The following is a 27,179-nucleotide window of genomic DNA, read 5'->3' as shown; positions in this document are numbered from 1 at the left end:
GTTCAACGATTTGCTGAATATCACAAGTTTGTCAGTGGCAAACTTAAGGTCAAAACCCAAGATTCTAGGTCTTAGTCTCATGCTTCCACTACCTTAATTTGCCCCAAATTGGACAAGCTACAATGGACTGTTCAATAGCAGGGACCAATTGTTCCTAAATGGCACCTTCTTGCATTGAGGCCTCCCAGTGATTCTCTCCTTAGATCTACCTTCCAGGGAGAGCAACTATAGAAGAGATCCTTTGTTACCTTTTTAGTCAATAAAATCCCAGGGAAAGGGATGATGTTGGCCAAGACAGCTGTCTTGACCTGAGTTTCACCTTAGACAAAGCAAAGAATGTAGTGAAAATCTGATCAGTGCCTTTATGTTGAGTTCCTCTGTTGGGCTAAGTACTGTGCTCAGACATGGACACCAAAGTTAAAAGTACCTACTGTCAAGTGAATTCATTATCTTGAAGAGATATATACACTTCCTTGTTCACTGTAGCATTATTCATAATAGCCAAGGAATGGAAACAACCTAAGTGTCTGTAGATGGATAAATGGAAAAACAAAACATTTCACAAACAGAGACAGACAGAGAGGAGTAGAGAGAGAGAGAAATATTATTTAGCCTTTAAAAAGAAGGAACTCTTGCCACTTGTGACATGGATGAACCTGAAGTAAGCCAGACACAAAAAGACGTATACCAAATGATCTCACTTCTATTTGGAACCTGAAAAAAGTTGAATTCATAAAAGCAGAGACAAGAGTGGTGTTTACTGTGGGCTGGGGATGGGGAAAATGGGGACCTGTTGGTCAAAGGGTAAAGTTTCATTTATGCGGGATGAGTATGTTCTGGAGATCTAAAGCACAGCATGGTAACTGTAGTTAACAATGCTGTATTTTATACTTGAAATTTGCTAAGAGAATTTGTTTTAAGTGTTCATATCAAAAAATTATAACTATGTGAGGTCATTGATGTGTTAACTAGCTTGATTATGATAACCTAACCATTTTAAAATGAATACATATATCAAAACATCACAGTGTACACCTTAAATATAAACCCATTTTACTTGTTAATTAAAAAGTACCTGGCTCTCCTCTCTTTAAGTGAACAGTGCGGAAGAGGAAGAAGACACATAAGTAGAGAGTGTTAGTTATATGCTGAGTATAGTAATTTAAGTTAATAATTTAAGTTAATTTAAGTTAGTAATTTAAGTTAAACCCAGGTGCAATGGGAACACCAAGGAAGGCACCTAGGCTACAGATAAAGCCTTGAAAACTTTCTGGAAGTAACTGCAACAACAGTGCCTTGCCCATTGAGAGCACTCAATAAAAGTTGGCTATTATTACTATGGAAGTACACAATATTCCTGCCCTCAAAAAGCTCACACTCTAGCAGGGATAAAGTACCAACACATAACTATTATAACTTGCAATTTGTGCTCAAGGGTCTGTTGAAGAAAACAAAAGTGGATAATAGCTCACATCCAATGAATGCTACCTATGTACCATGCACTGTTCAAAGGATATCATATATATTCTTTCATATGGTTCCCAGAACTATCCTATGCTTACTTCCATTTCTCTCAGTTATAGATAGGGAAACTGAGGTACAGAGAAGTAAAGTAACTTGCTTAAGTCCAAGTTATGACTAATAAATGGTGCTAAGTAGTATGGGGAGGAGGGGGAAGCAGCTCCTGATATGAGAAAGCTGGCTTGGCACACACAGGTAGGTCATGTTGTTCTCCTGTTGGATATACACAATCTCACAAAATACCAACATCAAACAAGTTTACTCTGAAAACATGATAAAGTGAAACAAAATAAGGGCACTTCATAATGTAATCTAAGCATAAACAAAAACAAGTTCACTACATCACCCAGAAAAGCTTTATCCTCACTTTAGTCTACCCAAATTTTATAGATAACATTTATTAAGATGTCTAATCATAAAATTGCTCTTGCTTGCTGATGGCATTTAATACAGAATGAACTCCTACTTCCTAAGACTCTCCCCCAAATTACCCAACCAAAGCCCAAAACCTGTTATACATCCTTTTCTACCACTCTTTTACTAGAACACCCCATGAGTCCTTATTGTACCAGTATCCTAGGGCTGCAATAACAAAATAACTCAGACTGAGTGGTTCAACAAGAGAAATTTATTTTCTCACAGTTCTGGAAGCTAGAAGTTCAATATAAAGGTATTGGCACATTAGGTTTCTCCTCCAATTTCTCTCTGACTTGCAGATGGCTGCCTTTTCACTGTGTCCTCACATCAGTTTTTCTCTGTATGCATATGCCCTTGGTGTCTCTTTGTATGTACAAATTTTCTCTTCTTATAAGAACTCAAGTCATGTTGAATCTGGACCCAGCAGTAATGCCTCATTTTAACTTATTCACCTCTTTAAAAGTCCTGCCTCTAAATACAGTCACCTTCTGAGGTACTGGGAGTTAGGGCTTCAACATATGAATTTGGGAGGGGACACAGTTCAGCCCATAACATCTAAATGTGCATTCTCGTTCACTGTAACAAGTAGTAAACCTAACTTTTTCAACAATAGGTATGTTCCTGGTAGTCTTTGGGTGGAGAGCACTGATGCAAATTATAACTGGTCACTAATAAATGACAACTTTAAAAAGGAAGAATAGCATATGTGGTTAATAAAGGTGAAAAGAATGTGCTTTCCAACAATGGGAAAAGAGCAATTCATTGTGGCTATTGAGATCCAGCCAATACATGGTATAGCATTTCATATGTTTAATATAATTTGTTTTTGTTTTTGAGGCAGGAGCCAAATCTTTTTTTTTTCTTCATATTTACCCCAGTGCCTGGAAGGTGCAAATGTATTTGTGTAGAGCTTGACAAATGCAAGAGAAAGAAGATATTGTTTCTATTTTCAAGATGTGTACATCTAACTTCTTTGTTACCCAATTTTCTCAATTGTAAAATGGGAGTAATACAATTGTGAGGATTAAGTAAAATAATTTGTGTAAATACTTCGCACAGTATCTGACACATAATAAAGACTCAGTAAGTGTCCATTATTTAAGGATGAGCTATTATTTATGGGTGAATTTCATAGATATGAAATGAGAGGGAGAAAGAACAAGAATGCTCCAAGCAGTTGGAATGGTAGAAATCAAGACAGAGAGGCGACAAATTGTAAAAGAGCCCCTATGCCCAGACAGACACCGTACTGCTCAGCAATGAAAGACCCATGGAGAGTATCTCAAACTAGATAAGGAAACCCGTATTTTGTTGACAATGGGGTATCTAGAACATTTGCCTCTTGTGCTTTTCCAGGGAAAGAGAAATCCCACCTCCCTGCCCAACCTGTGCTGTTTCTGGGGAGGGGTTGTGTGACAGGCCATAGAGGCTCTGTTGAGGGTGACAGTGACAAGTTGTCTGAAAGCCTGAGCAGTGGCAGTAAAATGAGGCTGCAGCTGTGGCAGTAGAGAAACCTGAAATTGGGCCCTGATTGACTGGAGAAGCTGTGCTTTGGCACTGGGTGGCTGGAGCAAGTGTACATAAGTAACTTAGTTTTACTCCTTCTGCTCTAGCACCGACCTTTGCATGGCTTGCCATAGCTCCTAGTGGTGGTGGTTCAGAGGCTCAGACCCCAACCTTACCCCCAGGGCTCCAGGGTGCTAGAGTCCCTTCTAAGTTGCTCTACAATCCCTTGCCATTTCCCGTTGGGTTTCCAGGAATTCTGAAGGGTAATGGTCATCTTAGGGATTTCTCAACGACTGCATTCAGGCAGATTCCTTTTCCTTCCTTGCGTATTCATGTTCCCTTCTTCTCTTCTTCTTTATTCAAGAAAACTTCCCTTTCCAATTCTCTGGGGAAGGGCCTTGCACCCAACCTTTCATGACCCAACCCTTGGGGGCCTAGGTTCTGAAGTTAAAGGTAGGTAGAGATCATAGAGATCGAATGGTTAGATGCTTGATGGAAGAAGCCATTGGACTATTCTCCCCCAAACTTCAGAGCGCCCCTCTATGTACACATAACTGCCCTAAAAGATGTGGGAGAGTGGTGTCCAGCTGCGGGTCTGCCTAGGAAAGAACGCGCCACTGGCGCGGTGGACTGGGCTGGCTGCAAGAATGCGAGTGGGGGGCGGGGTGGGGTGGGGAAGGGGGGTGCGCGCCCTTTATGACAGGTGGCCGCGCAGTGCGCGCTCCCGGGCGCCTAAGGGGAGGGAGGGACAGACGGACAGAGTGGGAGGGGGCACATGGGGAAGGGACTATAGACAAGGTAGAGAGCAGGAGGGAAAGGAAAGGCTGTGGTGGGGAAGGGAGACAGAGGGGAGAACGCGGCCAGCAAGAACAACCGTGTTGGAGGAAACAATGGCAGGGGCAATAGCGATGGTGGCAGCCGAGGCAGTCCCACTCTGGGCACCTTTCTGAATGGGCAGAGGCATCTCAGGGAGAAGAGAAGAGCAGGCAGCGCCCGCTGAGGCTCTGAGAAAAGCGGCGGAGGGAGGGGAAGGAGGAGGAGGAGGAGAGAGGGGGGAGGGGGACGAGGTAGGGGGAGAACCCGGGACGGAAAACCAGTAGCATCAGCATCAGCATCAGCAGCCGCCACCGCCACACCAGTAGCAGTAGCAGTAGCGGCAGTAACAGCATTTAGCAATAGCTTTAACGACTACAGAGACAGTAGCAGCCGCCCTCCTTCTATCTCCCTCCCGCGGACCGCCGCAGCCACCGCACCGAGAGGGCTCCAGCGCCGCGCGCGCAACCCGCTGCTGAGGTAGCCCCGGCCGGAGCAAGCTGTCGTGCACCCGAAGCACGGAATCCGGGAGCAGCACCACAGTCACCGAGGCGCTGAGTTTCAGGGCCAGAGCCCGACAGCTCTGACTCCATCTAGCGCGGCGGCGGCGGCGGCGACGGCGGCGGCGGCGGCGCCTGAGGGACACAGGCGCGTCCACCTGGCGGGCCTGGCGCATGGAGCTGAGGCAGAGGCGGCGGCGGCGGCGGCAGCAGTAGCAGCGGCGGCGGCTGCAGCTCAAGCAGCTGCGGCGACGGCGGCAGCCCAGCCTTGACTGAGACCGCGCTAGTTCCAGCGCCCGCTGCCTGAGCCCGCCAGCGACTTGCGCCTGCTGAGTCGGCCTGTGAGGTGAGTACGAGCGTTATCGACCAGCTCCCTGGCCTTCTCGCAGGCTCCCGGGCTGGCTCGAGGTGGCAAGGGGTGGAACGAATTGCGGGAAGCCAAGATCCAAGAGGAGGAAGGGAAAACGGAAGGGAGGACCTCTGTGTGAGAATGGCGTGCATCTGTGTGTCTGTGTGTGAGGGAGCAAGGCAGTAAGGGCGAGAGATCTCGGGTAGCCCTGATAGGCACTGCAATCTAGGAAAGGCCTCTGCCTGCGCTGGGAGAGGGGGGAGGGGAAGCGAGCGGGCCGGAGCCTTGGCGCTCACACGCACACAGCCCGGCATCGAAGACAGCAGTGTGCCTCCTCCTTTCGGGCTGCTGCTGGAGAGATCCTGGCCAGGGAACTGGCACCAACACTGCACGCTTCCGCGCAAGCGGGAAAACCCACGCGGCGGCCGCGACTGGGAGCCAGGGCCAAAACGGCAAAGGTGCGAAGTACGGTCGCCAGCGCCCCCTACGCGCTTGGGGCTGCCCGGCCAACCTCGGAGCGCTCCCCAGCACACGCCGACCGACCGAGGGCCGCGGGCGGGTTTGTGTTGGGGGCCCCAGCGAGCCTCGCCCAGCCTGTCACCTTCTCTGAAATTGGCCCTCGGCCCCTTTCCGGTTTTCGGCAATCGAATTGACACTCTCCTGCGTAGTTTCTGGTGCTTCGCTCTGCCGCGCCCCGCTGCACACGTCCGCTGGGGTCTCGCACACCCGGTGAGGCTGGGAGGCTGCGAGCCGTGTGGGGAGCAGGGCCCGCTCCGGGAAAGTATGGAAAACGCGCCGCTGAGTTGGCGCCGTTCTGCTTAGGAATCCAGTGGTTTCAGCATGACTGCTTCTCTGTCTGATTCGTGAGGGACCGAATCACCCGCGCAAGGTTTCCTGTCTTTTTCGAAGTTGAAAAAAAAAAAAAATTGGCATCTCCATTTCAACATCGGCACACTTGGTTTTTGTCGAGCTTCTGGTTGCATTTTGGAATCAGTGGGTTTCATATTTTGCTTTTGGGTTTTGGCTCCCAGCATATTGTTGAATTCTGTGCGCAGCAGTGTACTTAGCTATGTGGCCTTTTCCTAACGTTCCATTTTCTAGACTCTTATCTGAAGAGACGTGATTTGTGTGTAGGGCTGTTAGAGCTGTTTTTAAAAAGCATCGAAAGCATGTCACCAGTGATTTAAATATCTCCTCGATTGTTTTTGGCGGAGGAGCGGTGTGCTGATAGTTCTTGAAATATTTTGCTTGCTGAGAAAAGGTGTTCCAGTAGCCTTCTCTGAACTACAGAGACCATTTGGGTTTCAGAGAATGAATCTCCCTTAAATCTTGTACACATAGGGTGCCATAAGCAAACATTTTATTCGCAGCAGTGATGTTCCGGTGGCTGAGGAGAATTTACACTTATTTAAAATATATTTTTAGAAGGGAACAGAAAAACCCTAAGTGACTGTCATTTTACATATTAACTGGGAAACTGGATAATCAAATAAAACTGGCTGAGTGTCTGAAACTATCCCAGTGAAATATGTGGCTGTGAATATAATTAACCATCTGTCTAGTGAGCAATTTAAATTTGGGCTGGTACATTTTTATTACAGTGTCTAATTTCTGGAAGACTTGTACATTTTACCCAGCAGTTACAACAAAAACGTATTTGCTTACTAGGTCAAAGATTTTCTTGTGTGGTGGTGGGATTCCCCCTCCTCCCCGCCCCACCCCCATGTTTCCTAGCCCTCACACTTTGACCTGTGAGATCAAATTGAGCCTCTTGTTTTCTCGTATGGCATGTTTACAGTAGAAGAACTCAGACTGGTAGCTAGTGATTAGACATTTTTGTTTCTCAGAAATACCTTCCAGTTGCATGCATTTGAGTTGAACAAAATGTAATTTTTTTTTTTGTGCACATGTGTTCAGATGGAGTAGGGTGATTCAACAAAATTCAAGACTTCAAAATCGACTTCATTTACTTTCTTTTATTCTAATTATCCACCTAGCTCTTCCCTAGCTGTCCCAACCACCTTTCCACACTCCACAAACACACACACTCACACACACAAAATCATATCCTTTTGTCCTTATAGCCAGTTTCTTAGGTTAACAGTATTCAAATCTGTGATTTTATCGGTATGTTGAGAAGCTGCTTTTTCTGGAAGTCAAGAGTGTAAAATACAATAAGATGAAAGGACCTTGTATGTATTTTTAAATTTTTCCCTATGATGTGATTTTAACCAGAAATTTACTAGGGAGGAAAAAAGGAATAGATTTTGGGTGGAGATAGAATGGCCCTAGAAGATTAAATTTAAAATAGCTGTTGTTAACATAACAAAACAAAATAAAAATGAACCACTGACTGATTGTGCAGTGGACTAGAAAAAGTCATTTAAAGGAAAATACTTTTAAAACAAATATTTGGCTAAATAATAGCTTTGATTAATGGGTAACAATTATGTAAGCACATGGTAGAATTTGACATATGTCAAGTCTGTTAAATAAATCAGCCTGTTCAGTGAATAAATCTTTGATGCATCATTGCTTTTTAAAACATACAGGCGTGCGTTGCGTGCGCGTGAGCACACACACACACACACACACACACATGCAAGGAAACCTGTAACACCCTGTTGCCAAAGTCAAACAAGTACAGAACACTGCCACTTTCTCTCTGTTTCAGAGCCTCTTTTCTCCCTTTTTCTTTTTTTCACAATCCTCTGGTTACCTGTAAACTACCTGGTGTGCAGAGAGAACTAAATATATGGTGGTTGCCTGTGTTTAGGAGTGGGATAAAAGAGATGAGGAAACTGATTAAGTGCTGGATTTTAAACATTCAAAAATGTGCTCATCTGTCAAAATCACCGTGGAGGTCCTGGTTTCACCAAAATATTTGCTTAACCAAGAGTGACTAGCCTAACCAAAAAGCTTTCGTTGATGGCAGTTTCTCTGTTCCTAAGTCCAATTCTAGGGAATACTTTTTTTCCTCCTAATACCTTAGTAAAGGGAGAGAAAGAGATTCTAACTGGCCTTTGATTGTCACATTATCTTTAAACATTTATCTGGTGACACATACGAGGTTTAAGTGTTCCTGCTTGCAGCAACCAAAAAGAGAAGAACCAAAGTGTATAATAGGGAAGGGAAATGATATAATAAGGAGTAGGTCATTCTGGCTACCCTGCTTTTCCCCTCTTAAAGATTTCAGTGACAATAGCCAGACCTCCAGGATCCTCCAAGTCTTTTTTTAACATATAAAAATCCTTTTAGAAACTTCCTTTATCTCTATTAAGTTGATCTCCCCCAGCTTAAAAGTATATAATCAATTGCTCCTCACAATCACAGTGCAGTTCTTTCTGCTCACAGGTCTTGTCCCCATGTTTTAATACAAGCACTTAATTGCACAGAAAAGCAAAACAAAACAAAACAAAATTTCAGGTTTGGACATTTTTTTTCCCTTTGCCTCCTATGAAAAATTGCCCATCAACTAGCTCCCTCATTAACAGTTTCTCCACCAGAAAACACCCTTTCAAACCCAAAGTCATAGGATTGGACATAAAGGACTTGCCATGTTCTTTGTGCCACTTTTTCATGGATGCCTTAAAACAAGACAAAGGGCACTGGATGAGACTGCATCATCACTTGGGCCTACCTTTAATTTCAGACCTTTACTCTCACCAAGAAATTCTCATTTTAGGCAGAGATCAACATTCCTTTCTTCTCAAACAACACTGGCCTTCTGCAATAGTAATAAGCACATCACAACCTTGGGGAAATCTGGTCTGGATTGGGGTCTGCCTGGAGGATGGAGGGTGGTGGGGAGAAGCTGCCTTCTACTGATGGTAGAGCCTTTTCTGGGCCAGCTCTAGGTAAGGGGTGAAGATGCTCTTTGTCCCTCTTCCATTCACTCTTTCATTTGCCTTGGTGATTTGCTAGGGAATGTGCTCTTTTTGGTCTCTTTTTCTGTTGATAATCACTATAACCTGATGTCTTTCCCTCCCTTGTTCTCTGGTAGAAAAAGGACTGAAGTCTTCAGGACAAACTATTATGTATATATTTTTTATTTTTCTAAAAAGCATTTTAAAGGGTCATCTATTTTATCCATCCCCAACAAAATGATTTTGATATAACAATTACTACTATTTTCTCAAACACTCCCAACCCTCATTTAAAAAGTTACATTTTTTCCTCTCTTAGTATCCCATTTTAAGTATTACACAACTAGGCTAAGCAAGCAGCTACTCCTAATATTTAACCTGAGGGGGTTTAGAGGTTAGAGACCAAGGTTGTACTGTGGGCCTGACTACTAGAGTAATGCCAAGAAAAGGCACAGGGATTGATTTTTCTGTAGGGCAAGTTAAACCATTTCCTCTATGGAGGTCTGTAAGTGGTGTGGCTATATGTTATGGTTGAAACCTCTTGTCCCAGCATACTTACATCACCCTTAAAGACAAAAAAGTCCTATGGTCATCCTAACTATAGGGCACCTTTAAATCAAACAAAGAGGTGCTATTTTAATTCTGGAGAAGGGCTATTCTTCTTTTCGTGGAAAACTGGTGATAGGTAATAACCTTAAAGCATACCAGGAGGCATTTGGGTTTAGGAAGATCATCTTTACCATGGCTGTTGTAAAACAAAAGAAGGTCGTACCAACAGAAGTGTGAATTCATCTTTTTAGAATATGTTTTGAGAAATGCACAAGTAATTTTCTCTCTGTCCCAAATAGTTTGCATGTGGTAAATATGTAGATATTACATGTATTTACATTTGCTTTCTCTGTAATGGCAAAGATGACCTTTTTTTTTTTTAAAGATTTTATTTATTTATTTGACAGACAGAGATCACAAGTAGGCAGAGAGGCAGGCAGAGAGAGAGGAGGAAGCAGGCTCCCCGCTGAGCAGAGAGCCTGATGCGGGACTCGATCCCGGGACCCCGAGATCATGACCTGTGCCGAAGGCAGCGGTTTAACCCACTGAGCCACCAGGCGCCCCAAAGATGACCTTTTAAACTACTTTCAGTTCTTAGTATCTATGACTGGCCTTCATTGATCTAGGGCTGGGTCAAAAGAAACTTGGTTCACAGGCCAAATCTGGCCCAGTATGGAAAAGAATAATGCAAACAAGAAGAAAATATGGAGCTATTTAAAGTTGCTTTTGCAAATGTTTTCAAGTGTTCCCTTCATAATCGAGCTTTACTTAGGCCAGTGTTAAAGTGGGTCCACATTTCCTGAATACGTATGTATCAGCTGATAGTTAGGGTTTCAGAGATTGTTCAGAACCTGGTGGAGTGGCTGGGTGATGACCCTAAAGGTAAAATCCACATGTGAATCTGTTTGTTTGAGTCCAAACATTAATAGTGGTCTTTTCTTTCCTGCCTATTGGAGTAACATAAATTTTGTGGTGCTACTAAATTCTTTCTGGCCTTCTTTCCAGCATTTGCCACATTATTCCAAGCACGTATGTGATTTATTAACCCAGAGACCAGGTCTCAGTAACTTGCTTCAACAAAGGCCTTCTGTCTCTTTAGTTACTAAATAACTGGAACACATTCTGAAGACATATACTTTACTGAGTAATAGAGTAGGAAAAGTGGGCCATCACCACCTAGCCTAGTGGATCATAACCCTTATTTTTGGCATGAACTCCTGTGAAAATTTGATGAATGCCAAGGAAACTGTCTTCAGAAAAGTGCACATTTACGTATATGACACCTGCATACATTTTTAGGAAGTCCAACCATACATTCTGAGTTAAAACCTCTGCACTAGCCTTTGCTTGATTGTTACAAGAAGTCCTGTTGCATGGTTGTCATGGTCTTGGTAGTTTGAAATGGAAGCCATGAAAATGATTCTTTCAAGAGAGGCTGTTATTAAGATACTTCTGGTCCATATCTCTCAGCTATAGTTATAAATATTTTTCTGAATAGCCTGCACAGGTATTTTTTATTATGGAAAAGAATCACTTAGCACTCACTTTGGCTTACTATTCTCACCAAAAATAAGTCAAGGATAGTATCCTTAAATCTTTGATTTGTCAGTTCTCAGATTCTTAAGAATGCCTGTTCAACACTCAGTCTTCACAAATTCATTATTAATATATAAAATATATTTTAGAAAAACTAATCCTTGTTTGCATGCCCCCATCTCTCTTTCGTCTATCTCTTTTTATATGTTTATCTTAGCCAACGGCCTTGACCAAAATAAGGAACTCTTGCTAGCATCAATTTTTAGGTGGCGTCAGAGAGGAAGGTGGTATCCAGGTATCTTCATGAGGACTCCTGCTTCTTATGGGCATTTTGGATTATTAGCAAACTTGGTCATCTAACATGACGTATTTAAAGCAAGGCTCCTTAAGCTCTGCAAACAAGAATATATGCTATATCTGTGTCTTACAGTTGAAGTGGTAGGAATAGGTGGTATCTTATCCATGAATCAATGTTTATTGCTTGTCTCTGCTTTTTATCTCAGCAGTTTGGAGTGTGGCAGAGTATGAGGGCTAATAGAATTCTAAATATGGAAGTGTCCTTAATCATTATATCTACTTTAATCAGCAACATACCTACTATGTGCTAAGCACTGAGATACTGGGAACAGAAAAGAATAAAACAGATTCTCTTGTCTCACAGGAAGTTAGCTTTGTTCCTAGCTGGGTCTTTTTATCATCTGTAACCCCAGCATTTTTCTAATTCGATGCATTTTTCTATTGTTTCTGTATTCTCCCCTTTAGAAAATAAGTGTAGATCTCCTATTTTTTTAAAAAGATTTTATTTATTTCTTTGACAGAGAGAGATGACAAGCAGGCAGAGAGGCAGGCAGAGAGAGAGGAGGAAGCAGGCTCCCTGCTGAGCAGAGAGCCCGATGCAGGACTCGATCCCAGGACCCTGAGATCATGACCTGAGCCGAAGGCAGTGGCTTAACCCACTGAGCCACCCAGGCGCCCCGATCTCCTATTTTTTTTTAAAAAAGATATTTATTTATTTATTTATTTATTTACACACACACAGAGAGAGAGAGAGAGAGAGTGCCCAAGCAGGTGGAGGGGCAGGTAAAGGGAGAGGGAGAATCCAGGACCTGGGACCATGACCTGAGCTGAAGGCAGTTGCTTAACTGACTGAGCCACCCAGGCACAAACCCCTACCCCTTTTTAAGATTTTTAAAAATTTATTTAAGATGCCTTCTTTTAACACGGCAGAAAAGTTCATTGCAAACATGTATCTGTAGCTGAGATGCTATTTCCAGCCATCATGGCACAAATGCTTCTGTTCTTAATTCTGCGTTAACTTAGCAGGCCCTATTTAATAAGGAGTAACATGTTTCTTTTCCCTGCAGTTCTGAGGCAATATTTCTATCATTGCTATCATTGGTGATGTGGAATTGCAAATAGCATTAGCCATGATGTATTAACCATTGAGTTAAGATTATAGTGGAGAGTTATTGACTTTTGAGTAATGAATTAAATGTTCTCTGCAAAAAGCCAGCCACCCATCTTTGAGTGACTCAATTTTGTTTTTGTTTTAAGATTTTATTTATTTATTTGAGAGAGAGAGAGAGATCACAAGTAGGCAGAAAGGCAAGCAGAGAGAGGAGGGGAAGCAGGCTCCCCACTGAGCAGAGAGCCCAATGCAGAGCTCAGTCCCAGGACCCTGAGATCAGGACCTGAGCCCAAGGCAGAGGCTTAATCCCCTGAGCCACCCAGGTGCCCCGAGTGACTTAGTTTTTAACCACTAGCTGGGGATTATTTTAGTTTGCTATGGCTGCTGTAACAAATTACCAAAAACCTAGTAGTTTATAAACAGCATGAATTTATTTTCTCACAGTTCTAGAAGTCAGAAATCTGAAATTGGTCTCACTGGGCTAAAGTCAAGGTGTGGGCAGGGCTGCATTTTTTCTGGAGACTCTAGGAGAAACTCTTTTTCTTTGCTCTTTCTAGCTTCTAGAGTTTTTCCACATTTCTTGGCTCAAGGGCCCCCTCCATCCTCAAAGTCAGCAATGGTAGATGGATTCCTTATGTCGCATTCCTTCAATCTTGCTTTCACGGTCACATGTCCTTCTCTGACTCTCACACTTCTGTCTCCCTACTCCACTTTTAAAGACCTCTGTGACTACATCGAGTCTACCTGAATGGATAATACAGAATAATTTCCTCATCTCAAGGTTGGTTGATTTGCCAACTTAATTTCATCTGCACCTTAATTCCCCTCATGACATATAACGTAACATATTCACAGGTTCTAGAAGTAGGATGTGGACTCCTTTAGAGGGTCATTACTCTGCTTACCACAGCAACTTGATTATTTTTTCTTTTTCTTTTGAAATAATTGTAGATTCACAATATGTTGTAAGGATAGAAAGGTATTATATACCCTTTACCCTGTGTCCCCCCAGTGTTACATCTTACACACATATATATATAGTATATGATCAAAATCATGAACTTGACATTGGAACAATGGGTGTCTTTAGTTTTATGTCATTTCATCACATGTGTAGATTTGTGTAACTACTACTACTGTCAAGATAAAGTACTGTTCCATCAATACAAAAGAGCTTTCTTATGACATTCCTTTATTTTCTTTATAGTCACATTTACTCTGCTCACTCCCACTATCCCTAACTCCTAGCAGTAATTAATCTTTTTTTAATATCTATAATTTCATCATTTCAAAAATATATAAATGGAGTCATGGAGTATGTTACCTTTTCAGGTTGACTTTTTTATCAGCATGATTCTCTTGAGATCTATCCAAGTTGCTTTATGTATAAACAGTACTTTCTTTTTTACTATTGAACAGTATTCCATGTTATGAATGTATCACAGTTTGTTTAACACTTACCTGTTGAGGAACATTTTGGTTGTCTCCAGTTTTTAGCTCTTACAAATAAAGCTGTACAGGTTAGTGTGCAGGTTTTCATGTAAATGTAAGCTTTCATTTCTTTGGAGAAAATGCCCAGAGTGTAGTTCCTGGATCATATGGTAAGTGCATGTTTCATTTTTTAAAAACTGCAAAACTATCTTCCAGAGTGACTGCACATAACTTATCACTATCTACTAGTATCAATATTTTACCTGTTTGAGTAAACTTAACCTTTTAATCCTCCCTTATTTATAATATAGTTGAATTAAGTATTTCCTCTACATATATTCAGAACCACATCAGACAGTGTTATAATTTTTGTTTCAACCATCAAACATAATTGAGAAAACTCAACAGGAGAAGCAAAGCCAATTGTATTTACTCTTCCTTTAGCTTTTTCTCTTGTTCTTCTTTCCTTCCTGAGGTTCTGCAATTCCTTCTTTTATATTTTCTTTCCATTTAGAGAACTTTCTTTTGCCATTCTTTTAGTGCAAGTTGTTGGCAACCCTTAGTTTTCCTGCATCTGGGACTTTCTTTTCTTTTTTTTAAAGATTTTATTTATTTATTTGACAAAGAGAGAGATCACAAGCAAGCAGAGCAGCAGGCAGAAAGAGAGGGGGGAGCCGGCTCCCCTCAGAGCAGAGAACCCAATGCAAGGCTTGATTCCAGGACCCTGGGATCATGACCTGAGCCAAAGACAGAGGCTTAACCCATTGAGCCACGCAGGTGCCCCTATCTGGGAATTTCTTAATTCCCCCTTTATTCCTGAAGGGTGTTTTCACAGGATATAAGATTCTGAGTTAACAGTTCTTTTCTTTCATCACTTGCAAAAAGTTTGTGCCACTGCCTTCTGGCCTCCATGCTTTCTGATGAGAAATCAAATTGTTTTCTTCCCTTATAGTTAAAGCATCATTTCTCTCTCACTGCTTTCAAGATTATTTCCCACATCTTTAGAGTTTTCAGAACTTTGACTATAAGGTGTTGCGGCATGGATTTCTTTGGGTTCATCTAGTTTGGAATATTCTCAACTTCTTGAATCTGTAGGTATGTATCTTTTGCCAGGTTTGGGAAGTTTTCAGCTATTATTCCTTTGAATACTTTTTCTGTCCTGCCTTCTCATATTTTATTTTTCCAGACCTCCTCTGATGACAGGAAAGTCAGATAATTTTTTTAGTCTCACAGGTCCCTGAGGCCCTGTTTATTTTTTTTCAGTCTATTTTATTCTGTTGTTCAGATGAATAATTTCTATTATTCTATCTTCAAGTTGGCTGATTCTTTCCAAAGTCCTCTCCATTCTGCTGTGGAACCCATCTGTTCAGATTTTTTTAAGTTTCAGTTATTATATTTTTCATATCTAAAATTTCCACTTGGTTCTTCATTGTGTCTTCTATTTCTTTGTTGATCCTTTTTTTTTCAAGAGTGTAATTGATTATTGAAACATTTTTATCATGACTGCTTTAAAATATTTGTGAGATAATTCTAATATCTCTGCCATCTTGGCAGAGATGACTACTAGGGAGATACGGGCAACAGGGAACTCACCTGGATAGTATGGACCCAGCAGAGTTGGTAGAAACTATATCATAGTATTAACCAAAGTTTTTCCTCTTAACTCTTGGAAGAAAGATGGAGTGGCATGCTGCAGATTCCTGTACCACTCCGCTTGGTTAAAGGAATAATCTCCCTTATTGGGGAGAAGTTAGTTTGTTTATTCTTAACAACAAATACTCCATCTCCATGACTGAAATAACCATTGATTGAGGAAATATTAATAGAAAGGGGGTATTTACTCTTTTTTTCTTTAGAATCCAGGGTTTATCTGGCATCTTTGTGGCCCCAGTGTTCTCTGCTCCTTGAAGTTTCCAGCATCTCAGCCAGGTGGGAAGCATTTGTGAAAGGACTCTGTCCTTCACAGATCTCCATGTTAACTTCTTGTCACTTTTTGTCCAAGGCTCAGAGAATCAGCTGACCCTGTTGCACAGCTTCTTTTTTTTAATTTTTTATTTTTTTATAAACATATATTTTTATCCCCAGGGGTACAGGTCTGTGAATCACCAGGTTTACACACTTCACAGCACTCACCAAAGCACATACCCTCCCCAATGTCCATAATTCCACCCCCTTCTCCCAACCCCCCTCCCCCCAGCAACCCTCAGTTTGTTTTGTGAGATTAAGAGTCACTTATGGTTTGTCTCCCTCCCAATTCCATCTTGTTTCATTGATTCCTCTTCTACCCACTTAAGCCCCCATGTGGCATCACCACTTCCTCATATCAGGGAGATCATATGATAGTTGTCTTTCTCTGCTTGACTTATTTCGCTAAGCATGATACGCTCTAGTTCCATCCATGTTGTCGCAAATGGCAAGATTTCATTTCTTTTGATGGCTGCATAGTATTCCATTGTGTATATGTACCACATCTTCTTGATCCATTCATCTGTTGATGGACATCTAGGTTCTTTCCATAGTTTGGCTATTGTGGACATTGCTGCTATAAACATTTGGGTGCACATGCCCCTTTGGATCACTACATTTGTATCTTTAGGGTAAATACCCAGTAGTGCAATTGCTGGGTCATAGGGCAGTTCTATTTTCAACATTTTGAGGAACCTCCATGTTGTTTTCCAGAGTGGCTGCACCAGCTTGCATTCCCACCAACAGTGTAGGAGGGTTCCCCTTTCTCCGCATCCTCGCCAGCATCTGTCATTTCCTGACTTGTTGATTTTAGCCATTCTGACTGGTGTGAGGTGATATCTCATTGTCGTTTTGATTTGTATTTCCCTGATGCTGAGTGATATGGAGCACTTTTTCATGTGTCTGTTGGCCATCTGGATGTCTTCTTTGCAGAAATGTCTGTTCAAGTATCATGCTTAGCGAAATAAGTCAAGCAGAGAAAGACAACTATCATATGATCTCCCTGATATGAGGAAGTGGTCCTCTGCCCATTTCTTGATTGGATTATTTGTTCTTTGGGTGTTGAGTTTGCTAAGTTCTTTATAGATTCTGGACACTAGTTCCTTTATCTGATATGTCGTTTGCAAATATCTTCTCCCATTCTGTCAGTTGTCTTTTGATTTTGTTAACTGTTTCCTTTGCTGTGCAAAAGCTTTTGATCTTGATGAAATCCCAATAGTTCACTTTTGCCCTTGCTTCCCTTGCCTTTGGCGTTGTTCCTAGGAAGATGTTGCTGCGGCTGAGGTCGAAGAGGTTGCTGCCTGTGTTCTCCTCAAGGATTTTGATGGATTCCTTTCGCACATTGAGGTCCTTCATCCATTTTGAGTCTATTTTTGTGTGTGGTGTAAGGAAATGGTCCAATTTCATTTTTCTGCATGTGGCTGTCCAATTTTCCCAGCACCATTTATTGAAGAGGCTGTCTTTTTTCCATTGGGCATTCTTTCCTGCTTTGTCGAAGATTAGTTGACCATAGAGTTGAGGGTCTATTTCTGGGCTCTCTATTCTGTTCCATTGATCTAGGTGTCTGTTTTTGTGTTGCACAGCTTCTTTGTGCACTGGCATAACTATTGCTTTCTGAAGTCTTTCTTTGCTTTGACTTATAGGGGTTTCCTCAATGTAGATTCAGTGTTTTTGATCTCCCTTTGGGGCAGTTCAGTAACGTTTTCCTTACTGGCGATCTGTATTTGTATGTATATACCAGCGTGCTTGTTTTTATGGACTGCTTATCTACTGTACCTCTTGGCAAAGAAAGCAGTATACCCACTGTTTATTGAGTCACATTGCCTTTTCCTATAACAAATCTTATATGTGTAAAGCTGTAGCCTTGACATGTTAAGATGTTTCATAAATGACATAGTCAAATCCATTTGAATAAATAGGTGAAAGGAAGAGGAATTTTGACAGGCTATAGGGAGTTTTGCAGATTTATGTGGTTTGACTTAAAGCTAAACAAAAACACATATGCATCTGAAGAGGAAGTGGTTTGGAATTTTGTGTGGTAAAGAGGAAGATAAGCATGCTTTATAAACCAAAGCCAAAGTGTTGGTTGTTAAACCTAGGCTGTGACTTACCTAGATCCTTTCATGTGTGTGTTTGTGGGGAAGAGATGAGTATGCCTGGTCTCTTACTCAGAGATATGGAGATGATATAGTGGCCAAAACAAAAATCCCAATTTGTCGCTTTGTCTCTCAAGAGGGCCCCAATGTTCTATTTAATTCTGAAGACAATGATCACCAGTTAAGCAGAGGGACCAAAGGATCAGGATGCTGCTATACAGATCTGGGAAGAGAACTTAGAATCAACTTTCCTTGCCATTGATCTCACTCCTTTACTATAAGCCACTGTTTTGTTTTGTTTTGGTTTGGTTTGGTTTGTTGGCCCTATTTCAACAGTTCGTTGGTAGCTACACATTTCTATATATTTAGCACCTGAATAAATGGAAAGATGAACTTGTTTATTATTTAGATAAGATGGTGATGTCATGATATTGCTGATCCCAGTGATTCACAATTCATCAAGGCCAAGTTACATCTAGTCAACCACTGAAAGATGCTAAAGAACAGGTAGATGGACTAATCTCTTGATTTTCACATCTACATTCTACCCTCAGGGATGACTTGGATATCTTCCAGCATGGAATCCCATTGAATAATGGAAGACTAAAGTGATGATGGCTAATACCAGGAATGGGGTTTCTTTATTTTCTGAAAATTCAATTTATTAGACTGAAAAATCCACAAGACTGTCTCAGGTATGTAGGCCATATACTAGACAAAACCATCCTCAAATTACTTTCTTTTTTAAGAGAGAGAGGGAGTGAGAGAGAGGGGGCAAACTGGTGGGGTAAGGGGCAGAGGGAGAAGCAGGCTCCCACTGAGCAGGGAGCCTAGTGCAGAGCTCTATTCTGGGACTCCAGGATCATTAGTTGAGCCTAAGGCGGATACTTGACCAACTGAGTCACATTGGCATCCCCTCTTTTATTTTTTTTTTTTTTAAGATTTTTATTTATTTGTCAGAGAGAGGGGGAGAGCGAGTGAGCACAAGCAGACAGAATGGCAGGCAGAGGCAGAGGGAGAAGCAGGCTCCCTGCCGAGCAAGGAGCCCGATGTGGGGCTCTATCCCAGGACGCTGGGATCATGACCTGAGCCGAAGGCAGCTGCTTAACCAACTGAGCGACCCAGGCGTCCCCATCCCCTCTTTTAAATGAAAAGCCATTTGGCATAATATGTACTGAAAGGAAAAGCATGATCCTACCTCTTTATTTTGCCCTCTGTCCTTTTGGACTTTAGCCTTTTTCTGACATCTGTGGTTCTGATACCTCTCCCAGTAACCCTATAGGAGGCCCTTGGTAAGGAACTTCTCCCTGGTCCACGTCATCTACTTAGGAACTGAAATGCCATGTGTCACAGGATGTCAGGTATCACTAGTCATCTGTGCCCAGAGGAGGGTGCAGGGAGGACCAGCTATTTCTAGAACCTCAGGTAGAAGGAGTGCTCAAGCTGTTGAGACAATCTGAGGTGGGAGAGGTTGCAGTGAACAACAAGGCAGAGAGCTGCTGTCTTGTTGCTGACATGGCCAGGTGAAGGAGACAACTGTGTTTAGTAGACCTGAGGAAGTGAAAATCCAGACTGGTGTGTCTTCATTCAAGAGACTAAGTTATGTTAGTGGAGTATAGGCACTAATACTGCCAGTAATACCACCTTATAATTCTATAGCCCTTCTCTTCTAAAGAATTTAATGGGCTCCAATATTTTATTTCATTTGGCCTCACAAACAACCTATTAGACTTAGGAAAGGTAAATATTGAAGACCGTGTATGACAAGTTACTTCCCAACCCTGGGCCTCAGAGTTTTTAAACTGTGAATGGGGGGCTTAGTGGAGGGCTGATCTCTAAGGTCTTTTTCCACAGTAAGTTCCCATGATGGTAACTTTTCCAAATGGGGGGTCTCAGATATTTTACATTGAGTTGTTCAAAGTCACAGTATAAATCAAGGACAGAGTGATCATTAAAGACCAGGCCCTGATCCTTCCCTTTAGAATGCCCTATCAGTGGTCTTTTTGAACAGTGAGGTACGGAGGATTCTAGTTTCTGAACACATGAAGCTTGTGCTTATCCATTCAACACTCTCTCCTACTTAACCATCTCCTCAACCTACCCCCCTCACTTATCAGCAGAAACTTTAAACTTCCCCTTGATATTGCCTGGGATCCATAGCTTATTTGACTGCAGCTGCTTTCCTTGCATATTGTGTGGCTGGATGCAAGTCACTGCTACCCATAGAGAGCAAAGTCTGGAGCTAGCACTTCAGTTACATCAGCTGAGAAAGGTTATGGCTCTTGGGTGTGGCATATGGTTGGGGCAGAGTCATTTAAAAACATCATATTGTGACGTGCCCACAAAAAGCAAGGAGGGGTGCCTGGGTGGCTCAGTGGGTTAAGCCTCTGCCTTTGGCTCAGGTCATGATCTCAGGGTCCTGGGATCGAGCCCCGCATCGGGCTCTCTGCTCAGCAGGGAGCCTGCTTCCCTGCCCTCTCTCTTTGCCTGCCTCTCTGTCTGCTTGTGATTTCTGTCTGTCAAATAAATAAATAAAATCTTAATTTTAAAAAAAGCAAGGAGGGTTTGGGGGAATGGGCTGACAAAAGGGGCCATGGGGGAAATCAAGAGATAGATAGTGAGTTGATAAAATCAAATGGATTCAGTTGTTGATCAGTATACAACAAAGAGCCAAGATATGTCTCCAAAGGCAAAGGAAACAAAAGCGAAAATAAACTTTTGGGACTTCATCAAAATCAAAAGCTTCTGCACAGCAAAGGAAACAGTCAAAAAAACAAAGAGGCAACCCACGGAATGGGAGAAGATATTTGCAAATGACAGTACAGACAAAAGGTTGATATCCAGGATCTATAATGAACTCCTCAAACTCAACACACATGAAACAGGTAAACATATCAAACAATGGGCAGAAGATATGAACAGACACTTCTCCAATGAAGACATGCAAATGGCTATCAGACACATGAAAAAATGTTCATCATCACTAGCCATCAGGGAGATTCAAATTAAAACCACATTGAGATATCACCTTACACCAGTTAGAATGGCCAAAATTAGCAAGGCAAGAAACAACATGTGTTGAAGGGGATGTGGAGAAAGGGGAACCCTCTTCCACTGTTGGTGGGAATGCAAGTTGGTGCAGCCTCTTTGGAGAACAGTGTGGAGATTCCTCAAGAAATTAAAAATAGAACTTCCCTATGACCCTGCAATTGCACTACAGGGTATTTACCCCAAAGATACAGATGTAGTGAAAAGAAGCGCCATCTTTACCCCAGTGTTTATAGCAGCAATGGCCACGGTCGCCAAACTGTGGAAAGAACCAAGATGCCCTTCAACAGACGAATGGATAAGGAAGATGTGGTCCATATACACTATGGAGTATTATGCCTCCATCAGAAAGGATGAATACCCAACTTTTGTAGCAACATAGACGGGACTGGAGGAGATTATGCTGAGTGAAATCAGTCAAGCAGAGAGAGTCAGTTATCATATGGTTTCACTTATTTGTGAAGCATAACAAATATCATGGAGGACAAGGGGTATTAGAGAGGAGAAGGGAGTTGGGATAAATTGGAAGGGGAGATGAATCATGAGAGACTATGGACTCTGAAAAACAATCTGAGGGGTTTGAAGTGGCGGGGGTGTGGGAGGTTGGGGTATCAGGTGGTGGGTATTATAGAGGGCACGGATTGCATGGAGCACTGGGTGTGGTGAAAAAATAATGAATACTGTTTTTCTGAATATAAATAAATTAATTTAAATGTTTAATTAATTAATTAATTAATTATTTTAAAAAAAGAGCCAAGATGACTGAGATTTCTTCAGAGTTGGGGGTAAAATGGCATTTCTGACTGTGACAGGGATTAGGTTGGGGGAGGCCAGTAGGGGAATAAGGAAGGATTTATCTTCAGCATGTTCAGCTTTTATAGTAAAACATTTCATTTAAGAAATGTTGTGAGCTGAGTACTGTGAGGCAATAAATTCAGAGAACCACATTTCCCATATGATTCCTGGAAACCAGTAGGAATTTGGCTGAAGAAGGGATGGCAGAAGGTGATTCGTGGCATTCTAATAGTCACCTTGGAAGCTAAGATGGCAAATTTGACCCTGAAAGGCTAAGAGGTTGGAGGAGACTCCCTGGAAGTTTCTGTCCAGAGAAAATCATTGAAACACAGTGGAATTTTAAATATATGGTGGAGGATGGAAGCTGAAACATTCAGGGGTTCCCATCTTGTAATAGGTCCACTTGTTAAGTCTTTGGCTTATGATCGAAAATGGAAATTTGTTGGTTCCTTTTGGGCAAAAAGTTCCTGAGGTTCCCAGGGCTTTATCTAATCCCAGTGATACCCCTCTTTCATTTTTCTTTGTCCTGTTACTTTTTTCTCTTTTCCATTTTCCTAGTTTTGAGATTAAAATAATTTGTCATTTAGCAAAACAATCCATGAACATTTCACAGATCTTGAAAAAATAGAGAAGAAATACAATCTTTTACTTTCAACAATGATTTATGTTTTTATTTTTATTTTTTTTAAAGATTTTATTTATTTATTTGAGATAGAGAGAAAGTGCCCATGCATTGGTGAGGGGTGGGGAGCATAGGAGAGGGAGAAGCAGGCTCCTCACAGAGCAGGGAGCAGGTTGGAGGGCTCAATCCCAGGACTCAGAGATCATGACCTGAAAAAAGGAGATGCTTATCCTACTGAACTACCCAGGCGCCCCTACAAATAATATTTCAATGAATTCCTGTGAAGCTATCTTTTCACGTTTTTTTTCAACATAGCTTTGTAGTAGATTTCTAGAAGTGAGATTGCTAAATCAAAGCATAAGTGCTTGGGTAATTCTGCTATATATTGACAAACTCCACTCACTGCAGAAGTTAGAAGACATCCAAATGGCCAACAGACACATGAAAAAGTATTCCATATCACTCGGCATCAGGGAAATACAAATCAAAACCACAATGAGATATCACCTCACACCAGTCAGAATGGCTAAAATCAACAAGTCAGGAAATGACAGATGCTGGCGAGGATGTGGAGAAAGGGGAACCCTCCTACACTGTTGGTGGGAATGCAAGCTGGTGCAACCACTCTGGAAAACAGCATGGAGGTTCCTCAAAATGTTGAAAATAGAACTGCCCTATGACCCAGCAATTGCACTGCTGGGTATTTACCCTAAAGATACAAACGTAGTGATCCAAAGGGGCACGTGCACCCGAATGTTTATAGCAGCAATGTCCACAATAGCCAAACTATGGAAAGAACCTAGATATCCATCAACAGATGAATGGATAAAGAAGATGTGGTATATATACACAATGGAATACTATGCAGCCATCAAAAGAAATATGTTTTTATTTTGAGTAATTAGAAAAATACTGAAAAGTACCAAAAATCAATGATGTAACAAACACACTTGTATCTCTACTCATAATTGACGAATGTAAGTTTTTTTAATTGTGGTAAGTACACTTAACAAATTTTTAAGTGTGCAACACAGTATTGTTAAATAAAGCACTGTGTTATATAGTGGACCTCTAGAACTTATTCATGTTGAATAATGACTATTATGATTTTTTAAGTTTCTTTTATTTTTTTCACCGTAACTGAGATGTAATTGACAAATAAAGCTAAGACATTTTATTCAAGTGTAATTTGACATACAATATTGTATTAGTTTCAGATGCACAGCATAGTGATTTAACATTTATGTACATTATGAGGTGATCATCACAATAAATCCAGCTATCATCTGTCACCAATACAAAATTATTATATATTATTAACTATATTCCTTACACTGTACATCGTATCCCCATCTCCTATTTATTTTATAACTGGACTTTTATACCTTTTAATCACCTTTCCCTATTTCACCCGCCCCCACTCTCCCCTCTGGTAACCACCAGATTGTTCTCTGTTACCATTTTTAACATCAAGTTTGCTTTAGATTTTTTTCTAGAGATTTTTTTTTAGTGGGAAAATAAAATGTTACAGACAAGTTAAATTCTGTCCCCTACTTCCAATTCCATTCCTCTCTATCCATTCCTAGAGGCAAAAATTAATTTGGTATGTATTTGTTATGTATTCTTCCATTTCATTCATGTACATATATATGTATATGTGAATACATATTATATAGACTATATATATAAATATAGAATATATATTCTATATATATATGAACATATAGACAGGATTGTTCTGTGTGTTTTTCTTAATCTACATAAGTAATATCCTAATGTATGTGTCATTTTGCAATGTGTTTCTTCTTTTCTTTTATTTTTAAAGAAAAAATTTATTTGAGAGAAAGAGAGAGCACAAACAAATGGGGGGGAGGGGCAGAGGGAGAGGTGCACTCCCTGCTGAGCAGGGACACTGACATGGGACTCCATCCCAGAACCCTGAGTTCATGATCTGAGTCAAAGACAGATGTTTAACCAACTGAGCCACTGAGGTCCCCTGTTTCTTTTTTTCATTCAACATCTTGTTTGGAGTTATACTTAATTTTCCTTTTACATTCCCTTTTCCACTCTAACCATACTCTAAAAACCAATGACATGTACATTACTTTTTCATGATAAAATAATTTATAATCACAATAGAGGAAAATTGGAAAATTCTATCAACTGCTAGCTCTTAGGACCAGAGAGCTCTAAGTCCTCCTGTAGACTTTAATTTGCAAAGGCTGTAGGCAGCTCAGTCAGTTCAGTGACTTTGGCTATAAAACATTAAATACCAAAATTAGAAGGGTCTCTAGAGATACCTTCTTATCAGTCTCCTACCCTATTTTATGAGAGTAATAGAGGCCCGGAGAAAGTAAAAGACTTAGCAAGGGCACACATCCATTTAATATTGTACTTGAGACTTTTGGCTTCCTGTACTGTATGTGAAACCTTTCCATGTTCAAAAAAGGAAATACAGAGAAAAGAAATGGAAAACTGTATGTTTTTCTTTATAAAAATAATTCATTTTAATAACGTGAGGGAAACAAAAGAATAGAAAAATGAAGAAATCAAGGACTGCCTATTTTAATATTTTGATCTTCTAATCTTTTTTTCCTGTGTATTTTTCTCTTTCTATGGTTTTGCCCATGTTGGTTTTCTTCCACTTAACATTATAATGTCATAATGCACTGTTTTCAAAAGGCAGATTTCTACATTGAAATCTTGCCAGTGAATAATTTTTAAGACACAATTTACTATTTAGCCATTTAAATAACACAGGAAAGGACTTGTGCAGAAAAAGAAATGAGGATTATGGTATAAGCCCCAGAAAGTTTGTTCCTGTCCTTTGACCAGATCTTGTTCTTCTAAGACAAAACAGCAACAAGATTGACATTTCCATGATTCCTGTTCCTGAAGTATTCATTCAAAACAGTTAGTTGTGCTCAGAAATGGCTTGGGGTGTGACCAAGGGATGCCCTGATAGACACCTTCACCTCCAAGCCAAGATTAAGAGGTGCCCTTGAGGCCCACAGAGAACCAATTCTGGACATGCTCAGCTCAAAGAAGCCAACCCTAAGGAAAAGACAGTGGCTGATTTCCCTGGTCAGGGTGTGGGGGTGGAATGGGGTGTGTAATTTTTCCAGAGCTGGAGCTCAAAGAGGATGATGATCTTTAAAATTTTTTCAACATTAACTGTGAAAAAGAGTAATCCATCCCTGATAAACCACACCATTTCTATGCGCACACACATACATGATTAGAATCTATTGAGTATAATTTGTTTGCATTTATTGTAATACATGCAAAACTGCATTCAACTATCAAGACATGCTGGGACAGAGGTGATGGTTTATCATCCCAGACAGTTCAATGTATTTGAAACAACAAAGCACTGAGAAATTAAGCCACTTGCTCAAGTTTGTATAGCAAAAAATCACCATGCTGAAATTAAAAAATAAATTTTTTAAAAAATGAAAGCACTGTTATTCCCGGTCTAAGGTCTTGGAAAACCAGAACTTAGTCCAGAGAAGCTTGCTGTGCTTCTGGTTTTATCAGTTTAATTCTTTTCTAGCTGGCCCTTGCTGTCTTTGATTCTGTTTACATTGGTTAAGTGTCTATTTGTAGCTGTTCAGAAGCTCTTGACAGTTTCAATTTTTCAGTTCTGGGCTCTATTCTTCTGCGCAGTCATACCAGTGAGTAGCTGCATCTCTGCCCTAAACTCACTGGGGTTCTGTGTATGTTTGTTTGCATGTGCATGTATGCCTGTGAGTTAGTGAAGACTGTGGGATTGGGAATATTTAAGATTTTAAATTGATTTAAGATCAATTATTTAAGATTTAAATTTTAATAATTTTAAAAATCCCTCTTAAAAAACCCTCCTCGCTGCCAAAAGATTTTATTTCATTTTTAAAATTTTTAAAAAGATTCTATTTATTTATTTGACAGAGAGAGACACAGCAAGAGAGGAAACACAAGCAGGGCAAGTGGGAGAGAGAGAATCAGGCTTCCCACCAAGCAGGGAGCCCAACGTGGGGCTCCATCCCAGGACGACCTGATCATGACCAGAGCCACCCAGCACCCCCAAAAGATTCTATTTTTAAGGATACTTATTTCTGCAGTTGATTGGGATTTAGAAATAGTGAGGATGAGGCTCAGCAAACATTCATTTCCCAGGGATATAGGGTGCTATTATTCCCGGACCGTAGAACCCAATATTGGAAAAAGTCCCAGTCGTGTTTACCCCAAGATTCAAGTTTCAATTTAAGGGAGCTTCTTTCCACCCCCTTTCCCCTCTCCCCAGCAAAAGCTGCTGAGCTAAAGCTGCTTTTAACAAGGAGTGGCTTTAGACACCGAGTAGCATTTTCCCCTTCAAATTGGGCAGATAACCTCTCTGTGGGAGTCTTAAGTTGGGGGAACCAGGTGGTGGGTATTGGAGAGGGCATGGATTGCATGGAGCACTGGGTGTGGTGCAAAAACAATGAATACTGTTATGCTGAAAATAAATTTAAAAAATTTTATAAAAAGGCTTTGGGAAATATGAAGTAGCACTTACTGCATCTAGACTCTAGAGAACTTGCCTACATGCTGACCATCTTGGTTGTGGGAAACCTTGCAATATTTTTGCCAATCCAAAGGCCCCCCCCCCCCTTAACCAATCAGGTCTGAATGTGTGGGTTAGGGGGCATATGTGGACTGTAGAACACTTACAGATGTTCTCAGACTCAAGGAGGGTGGCAGACCGAGAAGTCCATTATTCATCTGTTTCTAGTGTCTCA

At 41.1% G+C, this 27,179-nt stretch overlaps 1 protein-coding gene across 5 annotated transcripts in view; it reads left to right on the top strand.

Moving 5' to 3' along the window:
• The first annotated feature begins 4,189 nt into the window (after positions 1–4,189).
• NEXMIF (neurite extension and migration factor) overlaps positions 4,190–27,179 on the top strand; it is a 188,738-nt gene continuing 165,748 nt past the window's right edge. For all 5 annotated transcript variants that reach the window (XM_032329586.1, XM_032329589.1, XM_032329588.1 and 2 more), the window contains exon 1: positions 4,190–5,103. The gene's annotated coding sequence lies outside the window, so the exon portion shown is untranslated. The remainder of the gene's footprint in view (positions 5,104–27,179) is intronic.

This window comes from Mustela erminea, chromosome X, assembly GCF_009829155.1.
Source record: "Mustela erminea isolate mMusErm1 chromosome X, mMusErm1.Pri, whole genome shotgun sequence".
NCBI classification, from domain to species: Eukaryota; Metazoa; Chordata; class Mammalia; order Carnivora; family Mustelidae; genus Mustela; species Mustela erminea.
The sequence above is the reverse complement of the archived record's forward strand: the minus strand, read 5'-3'. Positions and strand labels throughout refer to the sequence as shown.